Source organism: Rhinolophus sinicus, chromosome 18 (genome assembly GCF_057876585.1).
Source record: "Rhinolophus sinicus isolate RSI-liver-muscle chromosome 18, RSI-T2T, whole genome shotgun sequence".
In the NCBI taxonomy this organism is placed as follows: Eukaryota; Metazoa; Chordata; class Mammalia; order Chiroptera; family Rhinolophidae; genus Rhinolophus; species Rhinolophus sinicus.
The window spans coordinates 984,617-990,616 of NC_142518.1; positions in this window are offsets into that span (position 1 = coordinate 984,617).

Genomic DNA, 6,000 nt, shown 5'->3' on the forward strand with positions numbered 1-6,000 from the left:
TCCTCACCGAGGCCGCAGGGACCCTTGCCAGGACTGGAAAATCCCCACCAGGACCCTTATGGACCCCCCCACCCAGACTCTCACTGGGACACCTGCAGGCCCCTGATATAGATTACAGCTATGACCCCCCCACACACACGCATCTCCCCACACTTTTGTCCAAAACCCCCACCCAGACCCCTGCTGGAACCTCAGTCCAGACTCCCAATCAAGCCCCACACAGACCCCCCAACCCAAAACACCACCTGGAGATCTACCAGACCCCTTGTGGTCCCCAAACCGGGCACTGCAGACCCCACAAGCACCTCAATACCTTCTGGGACCTTGGACCACCCCCCCAGTTTTAACATCCACTGGACTCCAGACCGGCACCCCTCACCCACACCAGCAGGGAGCCTCCAAACCCTGCCAAGGTCCAGGACCGCTGCCCCTGCTAGAACCCAGGACCCCACACTCTTTCACAGACCCCCAGAACCCTAACCCCCACCCCCATAAAAAGGAAACCCACCAAGCTGCCTGCAGAGGAAACTAGCTCAGCACTAGGGGCGCCCCCAGGGTGCTGGCAGCGCTCTTCCGCTGAGGCCACCTGGAGTGGGCCGCAGTGCCCATGTAAGACCATACGCTACAGACGTGCTGGTCCCACCTGAGGCTGGCTTCCTGGCATGCAGCGTGCTATGCAGGGTCTCTAGTCCCGCGCCCCGCACAAGAACACTGGATATGGCTAGGCCAAAAAGGCACACCCACGGAGCCATAGATAGGGGAGTCATACCACTATAGTCCCGCTGGTGGCTGGGTTGGAGACACAGGAAGCAGGAGCCACACGATCCGCAACCCGCCGTCCATTTGTCTCTGCCAACCAACCTCACTTGCTAACTGCAACCCGCTGTGGTAACTGCAGTCCGCGCTTGCTAGTTTAGCCACGGCAGTTGTATGTGGCCAATGGCTAACTGGTTACAGCTGACGGCCAACTAGCCACAGCTGATGGCCATGCAGTCATACTGCCTGCGCCAGCACCTTTCCACATGAGACCAAGAGCCTGGAAACTGCATTCCTGGTTCTGTCCCCACACTCCACCCTCCAGGGTCTCGCCTCACAATCTACGCGACAAGTGTCTTCCGCAAAGGGCCCTGTGCGAGGAGCCTGGAGGTGAATGCAGTATCCTGGACAAAGTCAGGCTCCCTGGACACAGCCAGGGTTTCTCAGGGCACTACCAGTCCTTCTGGGCACGGCCAGACTTCCCGGGCTTCTTAGGGTACCACCCGTCTTCCCGGACACAGCCAGGGTTTCTCAGGGCACCACCAGTCCTTCTGGGCACAACCAGACTTCCTGGGCTTCTTAGGGTACCACCAGTCTCCCCGGACACAGCCAGGGTTTCTCAGGGCACCACCAGTCCTTCTGGGCACAGCCAGACTTCCTGGGCTTCTTAGGGTACCACCCGTCTTCCCGGACACAGCCAGGGTTTCTCAGGGCACCACCAGTCCTTCTGGGCACAGCCAGACTTCCTGGACTTCTTAGGGTACCACCAGTCTCCCCGGACACAGGCGGGGCCTCTCAGGGCACTGCCACTCTGGGCACAGCCAGGGTTTCTCAGGGCACCGCCTGTCTTTCTGGGCACAGCCAGACTTCCTGGGCTCAGCCAGGGCTTTCAGGGCACTGCCAGTCTTTCTGGGCACAGACAGACTTCCTGGGCACAGCCAGGGCCTCTCAGGGCACTGTGCTAGAACAATAATGGCTCACAGGCAAGGTGCTTACATATTCTCGATGGCGGCCGGTCAAGACACAGGAAGCAAACATCCACTGGTTCCACTGCATGGTGGTACGTTCCCAAGCAAACAGTCAAGCGGTCCATTAAGTCAGGGATGGAAGGCAATTCCCCATAGTCCACAGTCATTTGCCAGGGCTGTGCACCAGCCCCACAGTGCGTGCCGTCTCCACAGGGCGAGGGCTCCAAGTCCTCCCAACCAGGGGCTGAGGGCCTCAGCAAGCACTTCCCAGCCCACAGGGCCACAACGGCCTTCACTTTCTCCGGCCTATGCTGGTTGGGGAACCGTCCACGTGTTCCCACCCCTCCACAGGGGTCCAGCTCTCCGGCAGCTGCTCCTCCTGGTCTTCCTGAGACTGAGTGTTCATACGCACAAACTGCTCCACCGCCCTTCGGGGAGCTTTGGCCGGCACCGTAACCTGCTCTCTGCGCCATGTATCGTGCGGGGCGGCCTGCGGGGTCTCAGCTCCCGCTCCCCACATAAGAACGCAGGACACGGTGAGGCCAAACAGAAACATCCACGGAGCCATAGATAGGGCAGTCATACCACTATATTCTCGCTGGTGGATGGGATGGAGACACAGGAAGCAGGAGCCACACTGTCCGCAACCCGCCGTCCACTTCTCTGCCGAGGAACCTCAGTTACTAACTGCAAGCCTCGCTTGCTGCTTTAGCCCCGGCAGTTATATCAGTGGCTAATGGCTAACAGGTAACAGCCGATGGGGAACTAGCCACAGCTGACGGCCATCCAATCACAGTTCATGACCATCTACTACCCGAGCCAGCAGCTTTCCACGTGAGGCCGAGAGCCTGGAAACTGCTCTCTGGGGCTCTGTCCCACACTTACAAAGGGTCCCTCTGGCCTTTGCAACCCTCTGTGGTGTACAGGTGAGGAAAGTGAGACTGGGAAGTGTGTCCATAATCCCCGGCGAGACCAGGGTAGCAGGCTTCCCTGCGTGGGCAGGATCTCCCAGGTGTTCCATATCTGCTTAGCTGTGCCCAGCAAAGAGTTATCAGGCGTTTCCCAGTAGCTGCCACCCCTCTCCCCCCTACAGGATTCCCGTAAGAGGCCCTGGTGTGTTGGATGTGACGTTGTGGCCCACATTCTCAGAGTCAGAAGGACCCAGAGCAAGGGACGCCGCCTGGGAGCAGTGGGGGTGACCTCTGTGCTGGCCCGCCATGCCCCTCCCCCTGGGACAAGTGGAATTTCTGGTTTGTCCGTACAAAAATGCAAACCGACAGGCAGATTTTCCATGGATGCCCAGCCACGCCTGCTCACGGATGAGGAGAGACTGAACACCCCTCCTCTCCTCCTGCCCCATCTCACATACAGGTCAAGGTCTCACAAGGTCAAACTCTAGATGTCCGCCCACCCACTGGGGACGGTGTGCAGGAGGCCGTCTGTAGGCTTGTCTGCGTCGTGGGCAGAATCTCGTTTCTTTGCCGTTGTGGGGCCGAGGTGCCATTTCCTTGCCGGCTGGTGGGAGGGCAACCCTGAGCTCCTGAAGGGCTCTCTCTGGTCTGGGCAGGTGTCCCCTGCGTGCCACACTTGTCCCTGCCAGTTCTGTAGCTGGTCCTGCCCCGGCTGGTTCAGACTCAGGCAACGATTGCCAAGGCAGAGTAGATATTTTGCAAGTCATTGGGATTCTCGTTCTCTCAGTTTAGAGAACCTCCCACCCCCCCACCCCTCAAAGGTCACAGGTGAGAAAGGAGACATAAACTGAATCCTTAGCAGGAAAACATCCCATCCGTTTTAACAGCCTGGGAGAAGCTGATATGGCCACGTGGGACAGCCCCCCACCACGGGCTGAGCCGGGCGGAGAAGCAGAGGGATTGCGTGTGGAGGTGCACGTGGCCCATGCCTCAGAGAACAGTGACAGTTCCCATGCGGGGGTGGGGAGGGGAGATTTGTCCTGCTCTCACGTCTTGTGCACAGGTGAAGATGGGACGGAAAGGATCCCAGTCAGTGTGTAAGAAAACAGAAGGAAGGAAGGCGGGGCGCACAGAATTGATGAAAGCCCGGAAAGGGTCCCCATGCAGCCCTCCCACAGCGTCCCTGTCTAATCAAACTCAACAACCTTCGGACGGTTAGTCTGCGTTTATCGTGAAGACTGAACCGGGCGCCAGTTACAGACGGTGCTGCTTTCCACGTCCATGGGCCACAGCTGTGGATTTGTGTGTGTCGCGTCGGTGGCGTTTACCGGTGTCACACCTCGGACTGCAGCCGTCTACAAGCTCTGTGGGGCACTGCCGCCTTGGGGGGTTCCGGCTGTGTATCCCCCGTGGAATCCTGGAACGCCAACCACTCGCCTCCAGCCTGAGATAGAAACCGAATGACACCAAGCGTCACAGCCCTTAATTATTTCCCAGAACTGCAGAAACGCTCAACAATGTCATGGTCAGTGGACGTCGCATGTTTTTTTTTTTCTTTAACACTCAGAAGCCATGCTCTTTCCTAAAATAGATATACAACAATTGTGAGGAAATGGAGCAAATGATTTTGGCAGCCGACGTGGGTTTCGCTTCCCAGCTGCTTCTGAGATGCACAGCAGTCGGAAAGGGGAAGCGTGTGGGGGCAGCGTCAGAGGTCACTGCAGAGAATTAAGGGGTTAATCTTCTGTCTGCGTTCCGGAACAGACCATAATGTCAGCTAAAGCTATTTAAAATAAGACTAAAGTACGGCACGGAGATTATAAAACGCGTTCTGAGGGGCCTGACGCTTGAAATGCCGGGATGCCCGACACGCGTGATTACGGTTCGTTTCAAATTTTCATTCGTTTGTTCGTTGGTTTATCCATCCACAGAACAAGGACGTCTGAGAGCCAGGCGTCCCCACGACCCACGTCGGACGGGCCCGAGCATGACAGGAAAGAAAGCACGGCACCTGTCTTCCCTAAGGCACTGGGCTCTAGTGGAATCAAATGATTTCATCATTTTTAGAAAGATGAGTTGCCCTCAATTCCCCCAAGCCTTTCTCTAAATACATGTTTAGAAAGCAGGCACTTTTTCCTCTCGGCTTGCTGCAATAAAATTATCTGGCACCAGACAGTGGGGGGTGCTTGCGGAATAGCATAGAAGTAATTAGTGCCCCTGAATTGCACACTGAGAAACGATTACGATGGCAAATTTGGTGATTTATGTTTCTGGAATATATATTTATAATATTTGCACATTATCACAACAAAAGCATTTTTTTTTAATACAGAGCACATGTCTGTATTCCCTCCCCACCCCCCGAACAGCATGCTCACTCATGACTCACTGACTCACTGACTCACTCATGGATGGACTGTCTCCATATTTTGGGGATGCGAGTTTCCTTTCCCTCAGAGCTGGTTACTCCGCTTTATGCAAATGAAATTCACTCTCACCTTTTCCGGAAGCATTCTCGGTGTGGTCACGGAAAGAAAAATCCAACGCACCCCCTCCCACTCCATCTCAGACATCCAGCTACCAGCGAAGGTGTTTTTCCTGGGGCAGCTAAGTCACAGACGCGTGTTCATTTGTTGACGTGTTTATACATATAGCTCGCGCCCGACTTTCTTCTAAAATGGCCATGGCATCGAGAGCTGACCATAACGTCTGGACCCCCTTTTTTTTAAAAAAAAAACTCCTTCTAGACATGCACGAACACGTACTTCCCCCAAAGTAAGCTGCTTCCGAGCTGAGTTAGGTGATTCGTTGTGTGATCAGGGCAGTTTCATCACACGTGATTTGGGAACCACGGACATGGGTTGGATGGAGAATCGGACGACGTGTTCAGGTTAGTGTCAGAGGCAGCCGTCTTCACACAACCACCCTCAATGAGGGTGCCACGTGCACGGTCACGGGCGGGACCCCAAAACCTCCCTCAGGTTTGGTGATTTGCTAGGATGACCCACGGAACTCAGGGAAGACCTATACTTACGGTGACCATGGTGCTACCAGTTTAGATACAAATTAGGACCGAAGAAAGAAACTCAATAGGGCAAAGTCTGGGAAGCGTGTGTGTCTTTTGGACAGTCACGGACCTCCGTTGTTATTATTCTAGGGTGTCCTGAGTATCTATTAGGGTTTCAGTATGTAGACATGATCCATTGATCCATCGCGGGCCTTCACGGTTGGTCCGAGTCTGTAGCCCGCACTCCGTACCCCGGAGATCAGACTAGCTCACGTGATGAGAACCCCCAGCCCCCTATTCACGTGGTTGGTGTTTGCAGAGGGGCCCAGCCGCCATCCTGAGTCACCGCATTAAACGA